General features: G+C 36.4%; 1 long non-coding RNA gene across 1 annotated transcript; it reads left to right on the top strand.

Moving 5' to 3' along the window:
• The first annotated feature begins 1,359 nt into the window (after positions 1-1,359).
• On the top strand, positions 1,360-23,516 carry LOC122910358. The gene is made up of 3 exons (XR_006385215.1): positions 1,360-1,432; positions 15,793-15,838; positions 23,296-23,516. It is a non-coding gene; the product is annotated as an uncharacterized LOC122910358 (long non-coding RNA).
• Positions 23,517-23,604: the final 88 nt, after the last annotated feature.

Genomic DNA, 23,604 nt, shown 5'->3' with positions numbered 1-23,604 from the left:
CAATTATACCTCAAAAAATCTGGAAGAGGAAAGTTAAAAATAAATTGAATGATGTCCTCAAACAAATTTTAAATTAAAAAATAGCAATTGAATGAATATTGTTATCATGTATAAAAAAATGGTAGATTCCTTTCATTATAAGTAATAATAACTACAGTTTTAATGGTTTGTTAATTTATTACCTAACAGTGTGTTTAGAAAGAAGTGTATGACAAAATGCCACCAAAAGTTTGTAGATGAGTTTTTTCTTTTTTCTTTCTATTTTTTTTCTTAATCTGTATCTTTCCTCAAGTCAAGCATTATAACTATTATGGTAACAATGTTCAAAGAGCATTTCCAGAGAGAATATTTTCTTGATTCCACTCAGATAGTCTTCAAAACTAGATAATCCGGTCCATATTCTGAATTCAAATGTTTGAGTCTCCATAAAATAAGGAAACATCTATGTGGCAGTCTGTCTGAAAGTAAAGAAAAAAACTGTTAAGACCTCCATATCAGGACATAAATCCAAATTTTCTTGTGTAAGAGATCCCTGACCAAATTCAAGAAACAGTTCTTAGTTTTAAAAAATTGGGTAACACTCTGTTGTTCCATGTGGGTTTTAGCTGAGCTGTTCATCAGACTCTGAGCCCTCTTGTTGTCTCTACGCTCAACCCAAAGCAGAGCTCAATGCTTCATTCATCGGCATGTTAAAAATGAGGGAACAGTTACTGCAGTGATAGAAGTGTTTTCCATTTTGATGTGGTTATCAACGGTCCTAAAGAAAGCTCTGTTTCCCAGGATCTCTTTTTAAAGTTCCCCCAAAGCTCTTACTTTGCGTCATATCTACAGGCGCAACTAGACTGAGGATTCAGACGTACACTGACTCCCCTGTGTTCTTATTCCTGGCTGGGCTCTATAGTCACCTGAGGAGCTTTAGAAAGTACTGAAGCCTGGGTCTCAACCAGAGTGATCTGAACTTAATTGGTCTGGTGAGTAGCTAGGTCATTAGAAGCGTTTAAGAACCTTCCCATGAGATTACAATGTGCAGCTGAGTTTGAGACCAATGTTTATAGTTATTTACGGGTGAATCCATTAAAAAAGGTTGATAACAAAGAAGTCAGTGTAGGTGTCACACATTCCAAGAGTATTAGCGCATGGGAAATAGTAAAGTGTTTATTCCCATTAGAATGGATTTGTGTGTATGTGTGTGGTTGTGACCATGGCAGAGATGGGACTACCAAGGTAAAATCTGCTTTATGGATTTGTCATAATCCTGGTGATAATGTGTTTGTGGCAAACTTGCACTTATAGAAGCTTATAGAAGTTCACTTGGTCAGGTTCTTATCCTCTTTCATTCTACTGCATTGGTTCCTGCTCCAGAATTCCTGAGGACGGATGATGTACCAGCCATCAAGCAGGAACAGAAACACAACTGTGAATGAACATAAAGGTAAATTTACATAATCAGTGGAAATATGCTTACAAAACTGAATGCAAATGTGAAAACTATTGGCAAAATAAAAAATGTTTTTTTAAAAAAAGTAAACAGCATCATCAGTTGGTATTAAATTATGGATTATGTTGACAGAAATTAGAAAAGGAATGTGGACATGGAAGGGGGAGAAAGGAGTGGGAGGATTATAAAGGAAAAATGTACCAAGATTTTCATCTTAACTGGGAGGAGCTTCACTCTTGGCTTTGATAATGACTCAAGTATAAGGTAAAAAGAATGTGTGGAGATATAAATATGATGTGTAACCGCAAAATCACTAGAGAAGAATCATGTAAGTTAACTAAAATCAAGGAAATTTTTTAAAAAGTTAATACTTGATATCTAAAAATACTTACACCGTACAAAGAGACACCACACATATTTTTTCAAGCATCTCTGGTTTATTTGGTAAAATAGATCAGTATTAGTCAAGAGCAACTAAGTGATAAATAATAGAAATTGCAGAAATCACATATGGCCACAATCTAATGGTACTAAAAATAATTTTTTCACAAAAATATCCCCCAAAATATTTTTTAAAAAACAAACACTGAAACAAAGCAACATTAAATAAACAAAGAATTTGCCAATAACTGTTGGGACAAATTGGAAAATAAAACCACAATCATATACTATTTAGAAATCTAACATTACAGCACCACATTTCAGCACAGGTATAGTCCCAAAGCTGCTCTCAGAAACAAATTCATAGGCTCTAGCCTCTACTACATAAAAAATAAATGTAAACGAATCAAATCTTTATCTCAAGAACCCAAGTAGATGACAATAAATCAAAGAGAAGAAACTTAGAGACAGAAGTAACATAAATTTAATTGGGTTAAAGAAATGTAAAATCCACACATGAATCATGACTAAATCATTTTTTTTTTTCCTTTTGGTAGAGAGAGAGTTAGAAGGAGGGGAAGAGGGAGAGGGACAGAAAGAATCTTAGCAGGCTCCACGCCCAGCATGGAGCCCAAAATGGGGTTCGATTTCACAACCCTGAGATCATGACCTTAGTTGAAATCAAGAGTCAGATGCTTAACCAACTGAGCCACCCATGGACTCCATGAACTAAATCAATTTTTAAGCAAAGTATCTTTAATTTTATGTAAAGAGTAAAGATCAAAAAAAATTAGAAACAAGAAAGAGAATACAACAAATAGGAAACGAAAAAACATATGGTGATCTTGTTGACTAAGGTCATTGCAATTTTCCTGATGAGATACATAGTGCTCTTGTCTGTAGGGGGATACATTCCAAGACCTACCCCCCAGTGGACATCTGAAACCACAGATAGTACCAAACCCTATATTTGCCATATTTTTTCTTACACATACATATCTGTGATAAAGTTTAATTTATAAATTAGGCACTGTAAGAGATGAACAACAATAATTAAAAATCAAAGAGAACAATATTAAAAATATGTTATAATAAAAGTTACATGAATGTGGCCTCTCTCTCTCTCTCTTAAAGTATCTTATTGTATTATACTCAAACTTTTTGCAGTAACGTGAGATGATAATGTGTCTAAGTGGTGAGCTGAAGTGAGGAGAATGATGTGGGCATCGTGACATAACAGGTTACTATTGTCCTTCTGACACTGTGGGGGAGGACCACTGCTTCTGGACAGTGGGTAACTGGAACTGCAGATGAGTGGGGGGCTATTGTACTAACAAATAAAATTTGTATGGGGTATTAAAATAATACCCTATAATATACCAATACTTCCATCTCAGCCATGTGTAGATAATTTAAATGACCAATATCTAGTATTTGACCTTACCATATAAGAACATGATGTCTCTCCATGTATTCAAGTTTTCTTATATGGCCCATAAATATGTTTTAAGTATTCTTCTTACAATTTTATATTTTTGTGCAAATCTGAATCATTACTTTTATGTGGTTATTGCTGAATTAGAAGTTATTGCTGAATTAGAAGTCACAGAAATCCATACATACTATAATTTGGATGTAAAAAGAAAATATAGTACCCATACTCTAGTCTTTCTCCCACACCCAGAATTTGTCAGAATAGTTTTCAGTCTCTGTAAATGTACTCTGATCTACTATGTTAGAAGATATTCAGTCTTTTGGTCATAATTTTCTGGGAATTGTAAGCCAATTAGAAATTCAAATCTGCTGCTTAGCAGGATCTGAATTCCAGTTTTGGTTCAGCTAAAGGATATGATATTTAAAAATATCAACATATTTCTTAAATCAATATCATTAAATTGTGTGCAAGGTTTTTTTTTTGTAGTTTTTTAAAAAATTAACATATAATGTATTATTTGCCCAGGGGTACAGGTCTGTGATTCATCAGTCTTACACAATTCACAATTCACAGCGTTCACCATACCACATACCCTCCCCGATGTCCATAAACCACCCACCCTATACCTCCTCCCCCAACCTCCAGCAACCCTCAGTTTGTTTCATGAAATTAAGAGTCTCTTATAGTATGTCTCCCTCCCGATTCCATCATGTTTCACTTTTTGCCTCCCAACTCCCCATGATCCCCCACCCTGCCTTTTAAATTCCTCATATCAGAGAGATCATATGATGATTGTCTTTCTCTGATCGACTTATTTTTCTTAGCATGATACCCTCTAGTTCCATCCACATCATTGCAAATGGGAAGATTTCGTCTCTTTTCATGACTGCACAGTATTCCATTGTTTTTGTAGTTTTTTAAAAAGATTTATTTTAGGACAAAAGAGAGAGAAACAGAAGGAGAGGGAGAGAGAGAATCCAAGCAGACTCCCCACCGAGTGTGGAGCCTGATATGGGGCTTGATCCCAGGACCCCAAGATCATGATCTGAGCTGAAATGAAGTGTAGGACCCTCAACCGACTGACCTACCCAGGATCACCCATTTTTAGGTTTTTAAACTTTTTACATATACTTTTCATTTCATTTCATAAAAATTTTATAAAATGTTTTATTATTTATTTATTTATTTATTTATTATTTTTACTTTTGGCAGAAATGCTGCAAAAAAAAAAAAAAATACACGTTAACTTACTAGAGACCCGCATTTTACTTTCTGCTACATTTGTTTATCGTTACATTACTTACTCCCTGGGTTTTAGGATTTAATACTTTTGGGAATGCCTCTTTCTCATAAACCTCACCCCCTGCCTCCCCTAATTGTTATGCCTCATTTTGGTTTATTGGAGTGGTGAGGGCAGAGCTGACTCCTAGGATCCCTGTAGACTAGACATTAGGATATGGGCCTCTACCATAAGACCAGCAAAGCAGTATCTCAAGTCTCATCCACAAAAGTTGATTTAGTCCAAGTCCTTCCAGATTTCATTCTTACTCTAACAACCCACGTCTTATAATAGGCAAAGAGTTCCATGACCAAGAATAGTAGGAGGAGCAAACTTCCAACACTGTCTGTGCTCCATGGTCTCATCCTATGCATGTACTCTTCTCTTCATAGACTGGGATATTTCATACTTGCCAACTTAGGCTCGAAGAGGATCAATCTATGTCATCATTTCCCCCATTTCTTAGCATCAATTATGTTTTTCATTCACAAATGCCTAGGATCTGTATCACCTAGGATATTTAACAGAAACTGATAGAGCAAAGGTAAGATGAGCATAAATGTTCATAGGCAAAAGGAGAGAAGTCACACTCTAAATACACCCAATCATAAAAAGAATTTAGAATATGTTCTAAAATAAGTGGGAATGCAGTATGTGCCACAAAAAACAAGATACACCAGTGAGGGTAGATTTGAAATATCAGTTAAAGTAGACTTTCCCCCTTGAGCCAGGCTGCATTTCTTTCCTTAATTAGGATGTAATACATGTCAGAAGTTGCATATAGGAAATGTGCATGTGGGGACGCCTGGGTGGCTCAGTCGGTTGGTCGTCTTCCTTAGGCTCAGGTCATGATCCCAGGTCCTGGGATAGAGTCCCAGATCAGGCAAGTAGCCCATCAGGAAACCTGCATCTCCTCTGCCTGCTGCTTCCCCTGCTTGTGCTCCCTCCCTCCCTCTCTCTCTGACAAATAAATAATTAAAAATTTTTAAATGTGCATATATAATCACATTAAATCTTTCCATCAGTTATGTTTTATTATTGCCCTCGATTTTTAGATAAGAGAACTGAAATTCAGAGAGATTAAGAAATTGGTTCTCTGTGATACAGACAATAGGGGAATCTTGATTCAAATGCTAATTTGCACCTGATTGGAAGTTCCTAAGCACAATGTTATAATGTTGTTATGTGTTACTTTTATTGACTGGAAAGGATTTAAATCCAATTCACAGTTTAAGAAAAGCAGAAATCATAGGAAAATCTCCAAAGGGATTAATAGGAACCAAAGGCAAGAATGCAGCTGGGCCTCAGAATCATCAAAACCAGGCATCTAACCCTGTCCAAACCTTGGTTTCCATCCACCTCTACTCTTACCACATCACCCCTTGGCATACCCTCTATTTATTCCCTCCTCCTCTGCTGTCCTCGCTGGCCATCACTGGCTTACTCATCAGTTCACATGGTGGAAAAACAGTTACTGTGAGCTTTCTATCACATACTCAATGCCCAAAAAGATGAACTTGACTTACTTTGGAACATGAAGCCCACAGTTTGAGGGGATGGAAAACTTTGACCAGGTTTAGGTCATTGCCCATTCTATAACAATCATTCATTCATTCACTTAAATCAAAATTATTTTGGGATTGGGGCGCCTGGGTGGCTCAGTGGGTTGAGCTGCTGCCTTCGGCTCGGGTCATGGTCTCGGGGTCCAGGGATTGAGTCCCACGTCGGGCTCTCTGCTCAGCGGGGAGTCTGCTTCCCCCTCTCTCTGCCTGCCCCTCTGCCTGCTTGTGATCTGTCTCTGTCAAATAAATAAATAAAATCTTTAAAAAAAAATTATTTTGGGAATTCTCCATGTGTATGACACTATCCTGGATACTGGCAATACAGGGGTGAACCAGACAGTCAAAATCTTACATTCTAGTGGGGAGAGCAAGATAATAAACAAATTAAAATATAAATATCTGAGAGACAAGGACATCTAAAAAATAAATACATAAGCCAATTTCCAATGATGCTAAATTAAAACAAAACAATATATATAGCAATCAATGGGATAGAAGTCACCATTAGATAGAGATATAAGAGGATAATTCTTGGAGATGACATTTGAGCAGAGAGTCAAATGACAAGAAGAAACCAGCCATCAAAAAATGAAGGAAGACCACCACAGGAGAAGCTGAATGGTATGAAAATGGTGAGCTGAGAACACTAGTCAGGCAGAATGGCTGGAACTTAGTAAGTGGATTGGAGAAGAGTAGCAGATGAGTTAGGGGTAAGAGAGAGAGAGAGAGAGATAAGGACTAACAACCTGCATGGAAGGCACTTGAGTGTTACTCAAAGTGGAAAAATTATAGCCAGAAGGAGGGTGTTCCGATTTGCCCAAGTTAGGTCTGGTATCCTTGGGTTATATATTTTATTTATTTATTTATTTATTTAGAAACATATTTTTATCCCCAGGGGTACAGGTCTGTGAATCGCCAGGTTTACACAATTCACAGCACATACCCTCCCCAGTGTCCATGACCCCAGCCCCCTTCTCCCCACCCCCTTCCCCCCAGCAACCCTGAGTTTGTTTTGTGAGATTAAGGGTCGTTTATGGTTTGTCTCCCTCCCAATCCCACCTTGGGTTATATTTTAATGTGACTGCTGTTCCTCTAGCCAGAGGGCAGGAGGAGGAGGAGAAGGAGGAAAAGGAGAAGAAGCAAGAGTGATATTTCCTTATGGATGCCAAGGTTCTAGGCAGATAAAGCAAGGAACAATTCTGTTCTCTTCCTAGTTCTGTTCAAGCACTTCTGTTATAAATACACTTAGCTGTTAGTCCCATACCTTGTCAAGGACCAGCAGCCACTATTCTTGCAAAACAGCTTTATCTAGAAGGTTATAGTTTCTACTAATTTTAAGTATTTTAAATTTCCTGTTCTTCCATGGAATGTTAAGGCTTTTTGAAAGGGCTAGCTCAGTTAGAGTATCATCCAATGTTGGAAAGTTATCTTTGTAACGCTGATTTATTGACTGATTATCTGGTGGCTAGTATCTACTTGAATATTGTCTATTGCCTCTAGGCACTGGCTTTCAGTTAGATTTCACTGGGATTTGTATCTTAAATTCCCTATCTTCCAAGTTGTTATTTGCCATGCTTATTTTCCATTTTCCTAGGAAAAATTATTGCACCCTGAGGGTGTTTGCTAGATCTCAGGCAAGGAGTATCCCACAGTTATAAAAGCAAGTGAGACTAATGGGAAAATGGAGTAAAATAGAAAGGGATGCCAGGAGAAAAGAGAGAATCTGAGAGCAAAAAGAAAAGGGAAACTATATAGAGAGTCAAGATAGTAGTCATATCAAAAAACAAATGGCCTGAAGAGTTATGAATTGCTGCAGCAGAATTAATGAGATGGAAAATTCCTCAAGGAAAGGAGCCAAGTAAAAGAAGAAAAAACAGCATAAAAGCAAGAAAAAAAACCAAAATAGGAGTAAAGAAAAAAATGTAAAACCCCTAAGTACAAGGTGAAAATGGAAAACAAAAGAATGGATAAATTAAGAAATGGTGCACTGCATTAAAGCAAATGTATTCTGTTTTCTTTATTCTTATCTTTAACTGGCTTTGCATTTCTCCAGTAGCAAAGCCAAACTGAAAGGATAATTTTGTTTATGTACCCAATTTGCATAATTGTGCAATATAAATTACAATGCTAATTAAGGACAGCCCTTGGGCTTCTGGAATTGGGTCAAAGTGGCTCCCTGAGTGCAAGGAGGTTGGGGCATTGGCTCTGTCCCCTCTCCCACCGCAGGGAAGCCAGGCAAGAGAAAAGAACCTTTCTGACAGTGTGTGAAATCTTGTCAGAATTTGTTGAAGACCCAGAACTGTACATCTCACTCTAAAACTTGGCTTTTAAAATCATCTTTGTGTGATTCTGCAATGAGGCGCTTGAAAGCTAAAAGTTCTCCTAAAGGCTGTATTGGTTATCTTTTCATGAGGGTTTGGGTTTTGTTTTTTTTTTTTCTCACCTTTTTTTTATTCAGGGGAAAATTTTTTTTTTTTTTTATCCGAAACTGTAGATAACTGAGTGTGAACCTGGCATGCAATATTTTCTCACTGGACTGTTGCCAGAATTGTCCCAAACCAGTGCGTATGCGTACTCCTCTCTTCCTGAGCCCAGGGAAGACGACAAGCTGATTTCTGAGCTTTAGTTAAATTCATGTCCTTAAAATGAACTAAGCTATTGCACTGTAACTACATCAAAAATTCAGTCCCAGAGTCTCTGCTCTATTCATAATAGGGGTCTGTAAGATAGAGGGTTCATATATTCCTTAGCTGAGATTTTTCAAGAATATTTCTGAGTTCTATAGTGAAGGTTGGCAGAATAACAATGGAGGAGCCTGTTTTGAAGATGGTGTTTTGTGAGCTTTTTTAAGCCACTGAACCCCGACCTCAAGCAAAGCTTACATACAAAATAGAAAGAAGTATATTCAAAATCACGCACGTTGTGGTGCCTGGGTGATTCAGTAGGTTAAAGCCTCTGCCTCTGGTTCAGGTCATGATCCCGGGGTCCTGGGATCAAGCCCCACATCGGGCTCTCTGCTCCACAGGGAGCCTGCTTCCTCCTCTCTCTCTCTCCTGCCGGCCTCTCTGCCTACTTGTGATCTCTGTCTGTCAAATAAATAAATAAATAAATAAATAAATATCTTAAAAAAAAAAAAATCACTCAGGTTGAAGGAAGGAAGAAGGGACAGCAGTGAGAGAGCCCGAGTGTCCTATCTGAGGCTTCTCCATCCACCTTCTCCCTTCTCCTCCACCTTCTAAGAGTGTAGAAGCCACCTCCAGGAGGGATTTTTTACCACCTAACTTGGGTAAGAGCAGTTAAGGATATTGGTTATTTAAGCCATCTTTTGACCTTGACACCAAGAGGTTCTTTTCACTGAGATCATTGTAGGAATAATTAGAAAATATGCGGGACATATTTTCTATCCTATGTTACTTTACTTCCTAGAGCAATATTTTCCGAACACTTTAATGTCAAGGCATACAAAAATAGCTACCTTTTCTATGGAAAACTGGGGTAAACTGGAAGAGAATTGCTCATGTTCCAACAGGACTGGCTCTGGGGCTCTGGCCAACCCAAACTTCCAGTTACCTGAGGCCACAGACGTTGGGTCACAGTTGGACATTACACTGAAGTCTGACAAATCCTAGTCTTGGGAACAACTGGAGAAGTTGGCAAAAATCTCGAGAATATTGTTTGTGCATGTAGATACAGCCATGGATAAATTTTCCAATTTACTTCTAGTATATGAGACAATATGCCTCCCATTTTGTTAAAGTTAGCCTGAATTGAGTTTCATTCTCAGTTGGAAGATTCCTTATTGATATATATTTTCATTTTATAAAATTCAGATCTAATGGGTCATGTTCCAGTTTAAAACTCTCTAGGACTCAACATTTCATATAGAATAAGATCCAAACCTTTATCCAGTTATAACTAATATACAGGTTTACCAGTAATAAAACCAATATAGAGATGGTATTCCATCTAATCAGTTTACAGATGACAACGTTAGCTAAGAGTGGACATGGTGAGCAGTGTGCCTCTGGTCTGGTCCTTTTATTACCATAGTTGAACAGCCCTCAACAGATAGGTTGCTTGCTATTCCTGGAGCTGATACACGTTTTGGTAGATTTCTTTTCTCTTTTTCTTTTATTGCTCAGGATTTACTCATTCTAGCCCTTTACTCTAGCATATACTCTGATCCTGGTTGTAAAGGCATAATCTTACAATGCAGGCATTTTATGGAATACTTTTCTGGTGGTTGCATATATATTGAGAACACTTACTACAGAGCCTCAGAGCAGTGTTTCTCAAAGTGTGGTTCCTGGGCCATGAGTACCATCAGCACCTGGGAAATTGTGAGTAATAAAAATTCCTAGGCCCAACCTCAGACCCACTGAATCCAAAATTCTGGGGATCGGGCCCAGAAATCTATGTTTTAGCCAGGGGATTCTCTTGCACAATAAAGGATGCACACCATTGTTAAGGAGGATCAGGCTTGGAGAACATCTTGGCTGAAGATTTCCTAAAACTCACCCTTTCCTTACTCCAATATACTTTGTTCATGCCTTTTTTTTTTTTGGAAAGATTTTTATTTATTTATTATTTGAGAGAGAGAATGATCGAGCGAGAGAGAGGTGGAGGGTCAGAGGTAGAAGCAGACTACATACAGAGCAGGGAGCCTGATGCGGGACCCGATCCTGGAACTCCAGGATCATGACCTGAGCCAAAGGCAGTTGCTTAGCCAACTGAGCCTCCCGGGTGCCCTTTTCATGCCTTTTTAAACTTGTGTCTCATTGGCACTTTCTCTTCTGTGGGGAACTCATTCATTCCAGGGGTGAAGCTTTCCTAATCAACTTTTTGTAATTTAACAATTTCATGCCCACTTTGTATGAGGAGTTTGGTTCTTACTTCTCTGGGTGGTTCTTGGAAGACTAGAAAAATCAAACAAATTAGATTTTTATTAATCTCCTGCCATCATATCTCCTTCAGAGTGGAATTTTGAAATTGTCATATACACTTTTCTCCTCCTCTTAGATCTACCTTCTTGCTGATTTCAGCTTAGCATTAAAATCATATTTCTTAAGCGTACAAAAACTGATGACATTGTCCAGTCCAAAATAATCCATACTGCATGGCAAGAATACATCATTCCCAAGTTAAACTCATGTCATGCAAAATCCACCAAGAAGGCAAAATACATTTCCGTAGAGTGAACTTTGACTATTCTTGAATCCTAAGTAGACATTGATATAAGCCCTATTTAGGAGTTTAGAGTATCATCAGCTCCCAGACTTCCTGAGCTCAGATTCTCATTCACCATTTACTTATTATGGGACCCTGAGAAGCCCTCTGTGTTTCAGCTTCTTTCTCTTCCTTTCATAAAGAATGTGTTTAGTGAATTTTAGCTAATGCTATAGTTGAAGCAACATTCTGCAAAGGATTCCCACTTGTAGTAGTCAGGTAAGATTTATCTAAGTATTCATCTCTAAAAACACATAGAAACTAACACTGGAGATAGAGAATTGGTTGGGAATGATTAAATCAGTCCTGGGAAATGAAAACAAAATGAGTAGTTCTTATAAAACTTGCAGCATGTACTTAAACCTAATATAACTTTCATCCATATAAAATGAGATTTAGTAAAGTTTTCAACTTTCCTAAGCCCAGAAATTGGTACCTATTTTAGCGAAAATAATTGTTCTGTTATTACTAATCTGCCTTGTTTTCATTTGACTATGTAAGTCTTTCTTCCTTTTTTGAGAGTGTCATTCTCTTCTAGCCCTTCTGGTTTAGAAGATGTTACCTTAATGTTTATGAATAGATCGGGCTGATACGCTGTTACTTTCATGGCTGTAAGCCCACATTGTGTGAACATTGTGGAAAATGTTTGAAAATTTGTAAATAGCTCAAAGTTTATGTTATGATAAGATTCCTGATATAAACAAGTCCAAAAGAAGTTTGGCTTCTCTCTACTTTGGCTACAAAAGCCTGCCGGGAATTATTAATTATCCCAGGAATGTCCCTGATCCCTGTTGGCATACTCTTTGGGTGTCTGGGCTTAGAACGGTACTGTTTTTCCATTTTGTAAGCTGTTTCCTATTGGCTACATTTCTGCTTTTCTAATTACATCCATCCTATAGTTTCTAGAATTGATAATTCACTTAAATATTACACGTCTGACTGTATATATTTATTAAAAATTTATTAAGGGCCAAGCCCTGGTCTAGGCATTAAAAATACAATAGGAACTGGTGTTCTTGCCATCATGATACTTATATTACCTTAGTGAAATAAACTAATTTCCTAGAAGACAGAAAGTAAAGTTCATTGTGTCTTCTTTGTTCTTAATAGAGCACTTGGGACATAAATAGATGCTCAATAAAAATTACTGGCTTACTAAAATAAACATTATACTCAAGACATTAGAACGTTTTGAGGAGCCTGGATGAAGGAAATTTGTTAAGTATAGATTTACACAGTGAGGGATTATTTGAGCTGCAAGGTACTTAAAAGGATACCTTGTGAAAAGGCTTAGTTTTTAGGTGGAGTAGCAGAGAAAATACCCATGTCAGTAATTAAAAATTGACTGTAACTGGGTAGCATGCCATACCCCCACATATGATGATGGAGTCATAGGAAGTATTAGAAAGAGTGCTAAGTTGGGAATGAAGAAATCAGGGTTGGCTTGGTCACTTAGTAGCTATATTACTATAGGCAAGTCTCTTAAATTCACAAAACCCATGTAAAATGGCTCATTTGAACTTTCAGGAATGTTGTGAGAATTAAAGGAATAGAATATTCTGAAACTCTTTGATACATTTTTACAAATTTTAACTGTGTTTCCAAACAGACAGGATTGGGTTTGGAGAATGTGTCTTGAATGGAAAGGTACTTCGAAAATAGGGAGTCTTTGGGAAAAGGGGAAACGTGTCCTAATTCATAATCATTTAGGACTGCCATGAAATTATCCTCCCCACCCCAATCTGAAATGTATATAAATTAAGAATGTGTAACTTGATCATCAAGACATTCAACCACAGGGTGGTAACACAGAGTTGAGACCATTTTTGTATGGTAGAGCCAATCAAAAATATCTAATCTCTCTTATTGTCAAATATTTGGTACAGAAAAATCAGAATTTAAGTATTTCTCAAGCTAATCATGAAAATGTTTAGCATATTTTGTGGACAATTTCTTGGATGATTAGTTAGTTTGGTCTTTGTTTTTCAGTAGGTACAACCACATTGTGAGATGTTTATGAAACTTAAAATCGTGAAATGACCTAATGCATTTTGGGAGATCCAAAGCAGTAGTGCAAACATTTTATTAAACTTGAGAACAACAGTTTGGGTTGTATATTTATTTCAAGATAGATTTTAAAATATTATTGAAAATACGTTTCTCATTGCCACTTTTTAAAATTAACATATAATATATTATTTGCCCCAGGGATACATGTCTGTGAATCATCAGCCTTACACATTTCACAGCACTCACCATATCACATGCCATAACCCAGCCAACCTAACCATACACCCCACCTCCCAGGACCCTCAGTTTGTTTCATGAGATTAAGAGTGTCTTATGGTTTGTCTCCCTCCTGATCCCATTTTATTTCATTTTTTCCCTCCATATCCCTGACGAGCCCCCCACTGCCTCTCAAATTCCTCATATCAGAGAGATCATATGATAATTGTCTTTCTCGGATTGTCTTATTCCACTTAGTGTAATACCCTCTAGTTCCATCCATATCATTGTGAATGGCAAGATTTCATTTCTTTTGTTGGCTGCATAGTATTCCATTGTGTGTATATGTGTATATATATATATATATATATATACACATACCACATCTTCTTTATCCACTCATCTGTTGATGGACATCTAGGTTCTTTCCATAGTTTGTCTATTGTGGATATTGCTGCTATAAACATTCAGGTGCACATGCCCTTCGGATCACTACCATTTGTATCTTTAGGGTAAATACCCAGTAGTGCAGTTGCTGGGTCATAGGTCAAAGTTGCTCTATTTTCAACTTTTTGAAGAACCTCCATGCTGTTTTCCAGAGTGGTTGCACCAGCTTGCATTTCTACTAACAGTGAAGGAGGGTTCCTCTTTCTCTGCATCCTTGCCAACATCTGTCATTTCCTGACTTGTTAATTTTAGCCATTCTGACTGGTGTGAGGTAGTATCTCATTGTGGTTTTGATTTGTATTTCCCTGATGCCAAGTGATATTGAGCACTTTTTCCATGTTTCTTGGCCATTTGGATGTCTTCTTTGCCGAAACGTCTGTTCATGTCTTCTGCCCATTTCTTGATTGGATTATTTGTTCTTTGTGTATTGATTTTGATAAGTTCTTATAGATTTTTGGAATCTAGCCCTTTATCTGATATGTCATTTGTGAGTATCTTCCCCCATTCTGTCAGTTGTCTTTTGGTTTTGTTGACTGTTTCCATTGCCATTTTTTGATTTCCATTTTTACATTGTGGGAAATGCATTAAACTGAAAAACAGCAAACGTGAAAACTGGGTCGTCAATTCACCCAGCTTGAATATGTTGTCTTTGGAGACTTCTTTTCTGCACCCCCCAACTTTCCCCAATAAACATTCTTGTATGGTGCTATCCTCTAATTTATGCTATCTTCCTCTATCATACTTTTGTGCTCACATGCCTATCTTTTGTATCAGACAGTAAATCCCCTGATGGAGGACAGTTAGTCTTTTCTTCTTGGTCACTTTGGCACAGGGCCTGGCACACCACTGATGCATAATACATGTTTATTGATTCAAACACATTCTATTGAAATTAGTATGAATCTTTGATTAACTCTGGGAAAATGCTACAAGGTTAGTACTCTCTATTTTTATTTTGATTCTGATTAAGCAATCATTTGAACCTCAGAACTTCTTAGTACTTGATATAGAGACATAGAAACCTGGGCAAATAACACTTAGATTTTTCCTACTCCTCAAAAAATATACTTAATCCTTTAAGGAAATGAATCTAATGAGGAAATTCATAGAAATTGAATGTAACTGAGCAAAACAAAGTGACGTGTGTGTGTGTGTGTGTGTGTGTGTGTGTGTAATTTGGAGGTTAGATTGGACAAGGTTGTATCAAGATAGAGAATCTAGCCTGACAGTCACTAGTTGTAACAGACACAGCTAGATGCTTACTCAATATCCACTTCACCTTTTTTGCTTAACAGCCATGCCAGTTAAGTGGAAATATGTCTAGCTAACAATCTTGCTGACAGCTTCCAGTGCAGATAGAAGTGAGTCATGTGACCCAATTTTGGCCAATGATAACATTCCCATCTTTCCAGATGGATGCCTGGAGGAACAATCATCTTGCAATCATGAGGATTGAAGCCACATTTTGGGAATGGTTTTAATAAGAGTACTAAAGAAATTTGGATCCTTGATGACCTTGAGCCACAATACTAATCCCACTCTTCCTATCCATGGGCTCGTTGCATGAGACAAACAAACCCCTATTTATTTAACTCACTGTTAGGCTTTCTTTAAACCACACACAGTTCTGATACATTTGCCCTCCTGGGGAAGAGCGTAGGACATGACTTGTGAAGTCTGATGAGACTCACAGGTGACCAAAATACCCTAGTGAAACAACTTCATCTCAGCCCTGGGTGCAAGGGAATTGCTGTGAATGACATGTGGTGTCTGATCATTTTGTGTCTTTCTTTTTTAGTTTCTTCTGATCCTAAGGTTAAAGAACCCACAAAAGTTTTCTTGAGGTAAGCATGTAATTTCAGTGGACATCAATAGGTAAATTTAATATGGATGCCTAGGTTTGACAAAAATCAAATAAGCAACACCCCTCACATAACATTGCTTTAATTAAGTTTTATTTCTCTCTGGGTGTGATACATAGTGCAGAAGCACAATCAATGAACATGGAGATGTGCTCTTTTGTCCTATTTATATAATTTATTGTGTCAGTGGTTCTTAGGTGGTGTGCTTCTGCAGCTCATCATTGGAAAATACTTTCCAGATGTTCTGAAAATGTTTCATTAATTTGTATATTTTATTTTCGATAAGTAAATACACATGCTTGTGACTGAAAGAGAAAACACCCTTCCTTTAATCCCAGAGGATTTTATTTGGCCTTGAGAATAATTGATTCATGTCCTGCCTACTCCACCCTTATTATTCAAATAGAGATTATTGAAGAAAGTCTTGCCCTATAAATATAGCTGATCCAAAAATAAAAGGGGAAAATACTTTATTTTAATGGTTCCTGTAGGATCTGGGTATAACTCCATTTTTTTCCTCCATTAAGAATCATATGATCCTAACACAGGTTCCATTCCTAAGTATCAACAATGAAACACAGTTTTAAAACAAGTATTGATGAAGTCTGTGGTAGCCTGTATCCATGGAAGTAATCTCTTTGGTTGGTGAATTTTCAGACTAGAAACCAGACCTATTATTTCTTGGCTTTGAGACAATAAAGAGAGGATGAAAAGTGCTCTATATACTCACATGTAGAACTGTCTGTTATGAACAGCTATCATTACATACATTATGTTTCTCTTCACATATTACTGTTCATTGTCTTTGAGCAAAGTGCTTATCCATAGGAAGTATATATATGTGTGTTTATACTCATGCACATGTATGTGTGTGTGTGTGCTTGATTCATTAATTCTGGTCCCTTGTATACCAAAGGAATGAGGAGAAATATTTATACCTCGAACTGAAGGACCTGGCTTAGTTCTACATCTGTACCATGTACTTTCTAGTATCTGATCCTTTACTGTAGAGAATGGAACCTAAAACTAAAATTGCATTTGCCAGTCTCCTTTGCAACTTGGTTCTGAATGAGATTATGTTTGACTGACCAGATGACCTCACATAACATTTGGAAGGTGGCAGTGAGAAAAAGGTCACATGGAAGGCTGATTGTTTATTTTTAATTAGTTTTATTGGGGAAAACTTTATATAGACTACAGTCCACACATTTTAAGTGTATAGTTTGTTGAGTTCCAAAAGCTTTATAGACCTGTGTAACCAGGATCAATATGAAGGTACATAACAAACCCTTCATCACAGAAAAATCCCTTGTACCTTCTTCCAGCCACTCCCCTAGCTCTCAATCTAGGCAACTATTGATCTTCTTTTTATTACATAGATCACCATTATCTTTTGTAGAGATTCGAATAAATGGAATTATGTATGTATCCTCACTAACCCTACCTTTATTTCACTCAGCATAGTGTGTCTGGAATTTATCCATACTACTGATGTGGTAGACAGAATTCTAAGATGACCCCCAAGATTCTTACCTCTTGGGATAAACATACCTTCTCTCAGTTATTCAAGCTAAGACTAATTCGGGTGCTATTAGGAAAGAATTTTTTCAGATGTAATAGAGTCTCTAATACATTTACTTTAAGTGAGAAGACTTTCCTGTTGAAACTGACCTAAGCAGATGAGCCTTTAGAAAAAGTTAGAGATATTTGAAGTATGAGAGAAACTCTACTGTTGGCTTTTAAAGAGAAAATGCCCATGTTATCAAGAAAGCCTTGAGGCAGGGAGCACCAGGCAGCCTCTAGGAGTTGAGAACAACCCTGTGTTGACAGCCAACAAGAAAGCTGCTCCCTCAGTGTTACAGTTGTAAAGAATTGAATTCTGCCAATAACCACGTGGACTTAACAGAGACTGAGCCTCATAAGACCACAGCAGTGTTCAACACTTTGAATTCAAGTCTATTGAGAGCTGAGCAGAAATCCCAGCTATGCCATGCCCAAACTTATGGTGTACAGAAGCAGGAGTTAATAATAGATGGGCCTTATTTGAAGCTGCCAAGTTTGCAGTAATTTGTTATATACCAATAGAAAAGGAATATATTATATAGATCGTTAGATTGTTCCTTTTTTATTGGCAAATATATGAGTTATTATTGCTAGATAGCAAGTCAACAATTCAGTGTCTGAAACAACACATTTACTGTCTTATTGTTTCTGTAGGTCAACAATCTGGGCATGGCCTATGCGAATAACCCACTGATTCAGGGTTGCTTATAAGCCTACAAGCAGAGTAGGCCAGCACTGAGGTCTCATCTGAAAGATAATTTGGGAAGAGACCACTTTCAGCCTCACTTAAGGGGATTGTTGGCAAGGTTCATTTCCTTTGGGGTTGTTAGACTGATGGTCTCAGGTCCTGGAAGCTGTTAGCCAGAGGCACTTTCCTTTCTTTCATTGCCTTGTGTGTCCCCCAACCCAAGATGGCAATTTCCTTCATCAAAACCAGCAAAGAAGGGAGTCTGCTAGTAAGATGCTACAGTCTCTAGTATTACAATCACAGAAGTGACATTCCCTGAATAATGAGATACTTTATTTGTCAGAAAGAAATTTCTCAAGGAGAGAGGAGGAGATCACACAAAGCTGTGAATACATTTGGTAGCTGGGATTACTGGGAATTAGAAGCTACCTACCACCATGAGTAGTATTCCATTATATGAATATACCATTTGACTGTAGATAGACATTTAACTCAATGCCAGATCTGGACTATTAATTAGGGGAAAAAAACCCACAAGAGTTTCTACTAACATTCAAAGTATTAGTGTTTGTGTGCATGTTTCATTTGTCTTAAGGGAAGTTGCAGGATAATATAGAAAGGATATGTTTAATATGAATAAGAAACTGCTCCAAATGCTTTCCAAAGTGATTTTACACTCCTAACAATGTACAAGAATGTATCAGAGTCCCAGTTGTTCCATATCTCTACAAACACTTGGAGGTGTTAGTCAGCTTAATTCTAGGAAATATAATGTTATTTATTATGGTTTTAATATGCATTTCCCTAGTATATATCAGGTATGTTAAGGATCTTTTTATATACTGAGAGGCTATTTGTAGATCTTCTTTTGTGAACTATGTTTAAATGAAATGCTAACTTTTTATTTCTAAATTCTTTATTATCAAAGTATCATTGACATACAATGTTATATTAGTTTCAGATATATAACATATTAATTCAACAACTCTGTACATTACTCAGTGCACACCATAAGTGTAGTTAACAACAATGTTATTACGACATTATTGACTATATTCTTCATGCTGTACTATTCATCTCCATGATTTATTTTATACCTGGAAGCTTTTAGCTCTTAATCTTCTTCATCTATTTCCCCCATGCCTTGCCCACCTCCCCTCTGCCAACCCATTTCTTTTTTTTTTTTTCCCAAGATTTTTTATTTATTTATTTGACAGAGAGAGATCACAAGTAGGCATAGAGGCAGGCAGAGAGAGAGAGAGAGGAGGAAGCAGGCTCCCTGCCGAGCAGAGAGCCCGATGCGGGACTCAATCCCAGGACCCTGAGATCATGACCTGAGCCGAAGGCAGCGGCTTAACCCACTGAGCCACCCAGGCGCCCTGCCAACCCATTTCTTAATTTGGGTTGTTTTAATTATTGAGCTGTAAGAGTTCTTCCTATATTCTGCACACAACTCATATACCACGTATGTGTATTACAAATGCCTTTTCTCAGTTTGTGGCTTGCATTTTCATTTTTAAAAACTCAGCTGAAGAACAGTTTCATATTCAATGAAGTCCATTTTATCATTTTTTCTGTCATGATTGCTATGTTTTGAACTATTTATGAAAATATTTTCATGTCAAAATAAAAATATTTTATTTTTATCACAGAAGTTTTAGGACTTTAGTTTTCATTTTTACACCTTGGATCTATTATGAGTTAATTTTTGCACATATTTTGAGGTAAGGATTGGAATTATTTGTTTGTAGATACTTCCTATTTTTCCAGCACATTTTCCAACACATTTGTTTCCTTTCCTTATCGAATTATTGCATCTAAATTATTATGTCTAAATTCAAATAACCATATTTGCATGGTCTTCTTTTAAACAATTAACTATGTTCCATTAATCTATATGTGTATTTTTCACAAATACCATTGTCTTAATTACAGTAGATTTGTTAGAAATCTGGTATTCCAATTTTGTTTTTTTTATGAAGTTGCTTGGATATTTTAGATCCTTCGCGTTTCCCTCTAACTTTTCAAATTAGGTTGTCAACTTTTCTAAAAATAAGTCTTTCTGGGATTATTAATAAGACTGTATGGAATCTATAGACAATTTAGGAAGAACTGATAGCTTTTAATATTGAGTACCCTAATCCATGAACATGGTATCTATCCCTCTCCATAATGCTCTTCTTTAATTTCTCACCAATGTTTTATAGTTTTCAGTGCAAGTCTTGCAGTTTGTTTAATGCTAAGTATTTCATGGTTTTAGGTCCAATAGTAAATACTTGAGAAAATTAATTTTCTTTTGTTCATTGCTAGCACATAAAAATACAATTGATTTTTATATTGATCTTGTGCAATCTTATTATATTCACTTGTTAATTCTAGGAGATTTTTTGTAGGTTTCTTAGGAACATTTACATCCATCATCATGTTGTTTGCTAATTCAGACAGTTTTACTTCATACTTTCACACTGTGTGTCTTCAATTCTTTGTTGTGCTTTACTGAAGTTCACTAAAATATTGGTTAAGAATGGTGAGTGTGGAGATCCTTTTACTGTTTCTAATTTAGGGAAAAAGCAGTCTTTCATTCCTCAGTACGATGTCAGCTATAGGTTTATATAGATACCCTTTATTAGGTTGAGAATGTTCCCTTCTATTACTAGTGTTCTGAGAGTATAAACAGGTATTGAAATTTGTAAAATGTTTTTTTCTGATTCTAATGAAATGATATAATCTTTCTTCTACTTTATGCTGTTAATTTAATGAATTATAATGATTGATATGAAAAAGTTAAATTAACTATGCATTGCTGAAAAAGCCCCAGATGGTTATAACATATTCTCCCTTTAAAGATTTACTAGATTAAATTTGCTATTATTTGTTTAAGATTTTTGTGTTTGAGCTCATAAGGAATATTTGTACTTTTCATGTAATATTTTGAATCAAGGTAGTGCTTTCTCTTAAAATGAATAAAGGAATGTTCTACTTTCCTATAATTTTCCAAAAGAGTTTGCATAAGATGACATTATTTTTTCTTAAGTCTGTTATAGAATTTACCAGTAAAGCCATCTGAATCTGGAGATTTCTTTGTGAGGTCATTTTAAATTATAATTGCAATTTCCTTATTGGATGTATGGCTATTCATATTTTCTATCTCTTTTTGAGTCATTTGCATAATTTGTTCCTTTAAAGGAATTTGTTCATTTTATCTACTTTTTAAATGCCTTGGCTTAACACCATTGTATTCACTTATTGTCCTTTTAATGTCAGTAGAATTTAAAATTATGTCTCCTTTTACACCCCTAATACAGTTGATATATAAATTCTCACTTTGTCTCAGTGTATTTTCCTTTGTATTTTTCCTGCTTAGGGTTTGTTGTGCATCTTATACAGTTAGGTTTTTCTTAAATTTGGAAAATTGTTCATTACAGCTTTAAATATTTGCGCTGTTACCACCACTTTCTAAGACTTCAGTTGTGCAGGTTTTAGACTCCTTAATGTCAATGAAATGTATTTCAGTATTTTCATTATTGCCTTCCTCTCTATGGAAGAGAGCTATTTTAATATCATTTCTGGGTTCTGTTTCTATTGGCTAACTTTTCTCCTGGTCATGGGTGTCATATGCCTAGTTTTTACATGTCCAGTAATTTTTTATTAGATGCTGGATGCACACATTTTAAGTGGTTATGGTCAGCAGTTGTCCCTCTTTAAAGAGTGCTGGTCTCTGTTTTAGAAATCAGTTTAGTTCCTTGCCATTTATCTTGCACTTTTTTGAGATTTCTGCTTATTTGTCTTAGGATATAAGTGGAGCAGCCTTTTATTTTGGGTATAATTTAGCTTCACTATTGAGATGCGACTTTTGATATCTGAATTTCAAGAGTGATCAACAAAAATTCTCCACATTGGCTGGACTACACTCAAAGGATCCCCAACTCTCCCAGTCAATTTTTACCTACTCTTATGGTGTTTCATCCTATATGTAAACATCATATTATTTAGCTAAGTCTCCAGGGAGCTTTATTTAGATTGCTAGTGTTCTTTTCCTGCATAGTTTCATCTTCTTTGAAACTTCAATTCATTATTTCCATCCTTCTTAGAACTTACGATTTCCAATTTCTTTCTTGTCTACTTGATTTGATAGCCATAATCTGCTTAGAACCATCTTTAATGCTCTATGTCCTAGAATATAAGTCTGGGTAGAAATCTAGGGCAATGACAAATCTCACCTTATTTGTTTCTGTGTTCTCAGGGATCACAGTCTTAAGTTGGCTGTTGTCCAATGTACAGAAATAGTACTTTAAAATTCTTTAATTGTATTTTTAGTGTATTTTTATTTGATGTCCCCTTATTTGTGTCTCTCCTCCAGTTTTACTGAGATATAATTGACATATAGCACTATGTAACTTTAAGGTATACAGCATAATGATTTGAGTTACATATATTGTCAAATGATTACCACAATAAGCTTAGTTAACATCCATCACATCATATAGATATAAAAAAGAAAAGAAAATTTCTTTCCCTGTATTGGGAACTCTTAGGGTTTACTCTATTGACAACTGTCATACATACCATAGGAGTTTCAACTGTAGTCATCATGTTGTACATTACATCCTTAATGCTTATTTATGTTATAACTAGAAGTTTGTACCCTTTGACCACCTTCATTTCAATGAAGTTTTTTTCATTTAAATAGTAGTTTAATGTACTTTAGTATAAGTTATCTAGTTTTCTTTTGTTTTTTTTTTTTTAAGATTTTATTTATGTATTTAACAGACAGAGATCACAAGTAAGCAGAGAGGCAGAGCTTTCTGCTCTGCTTTCCACTGAGCAGAAAGCCCGATTCGGGGCTCGATTCCGGGACCCTGGGATCATGACCTGAGTTGAAGGCAGAGGCTTTAACCCACTGAGCCACCCATGCACCCCTTTATCCAGCTTTCTATTCGCTAAAGTCAGGAGAGACTCAAATTCTTTTTATTTCACCATAGAAGCAGAAGTCCTCCTCTTCCTTCTCTACTCCCTTTCCTCCTCTCCCTCCCCCTCCTCTCCTTCCTCCTCTTCCTTCTTTTTCTCCTGGAAAGCACGTTTTTTTTTTTTTTAATTTCTTAGTATTTTCAAGATTGTTTTCCAGTTTCAGTGATTATTTTAACATGTCTTAAGATTGCATAATGGAATGTTTATTTTTGTTGTGCAGCATGGATTACCTACAGTGATCGTGGCTTCTTGATTCCCAGATTATATCACAATGGTGAGTTACAGAATGATAATTTAACAAATCTTGTTTTTAACTGGTTATGGTATAAAACTGGGTATTTTCCAACACCTGTACTTCTGTCCAATAGACTTAACTTCTTCAATGCAGATCTTATATAGTTCATTTACTTAAAATACAATAATGGCTCAGATTTTGCTATATGTCATCCACTTGGGGAAAAACACCAGTATTAGTTTCCTAAGGCTGCCATAATAAATACGTTTGTGGCTTAAAATAACAGAGATTTAT

The sequence above is a fragment of the Neovison vison genome, chromosome 6 (assembly GCF_020171115.1).
Source record: "Neovison vison isolate M4711 chromosome 6, ASM_NN_V1, whole genome shotgun sequence".
Taxonomy (NCBI): Eukaryota; Metazoa; Chordata; class Mammalia; order Carnivora; family Mustelidae; genus Neogale; species Neogale vison.
Note: the sequence above shows the minus strand (reverse complement) of the source record. Positions and strands in the feature narration are given on the sequence as shown.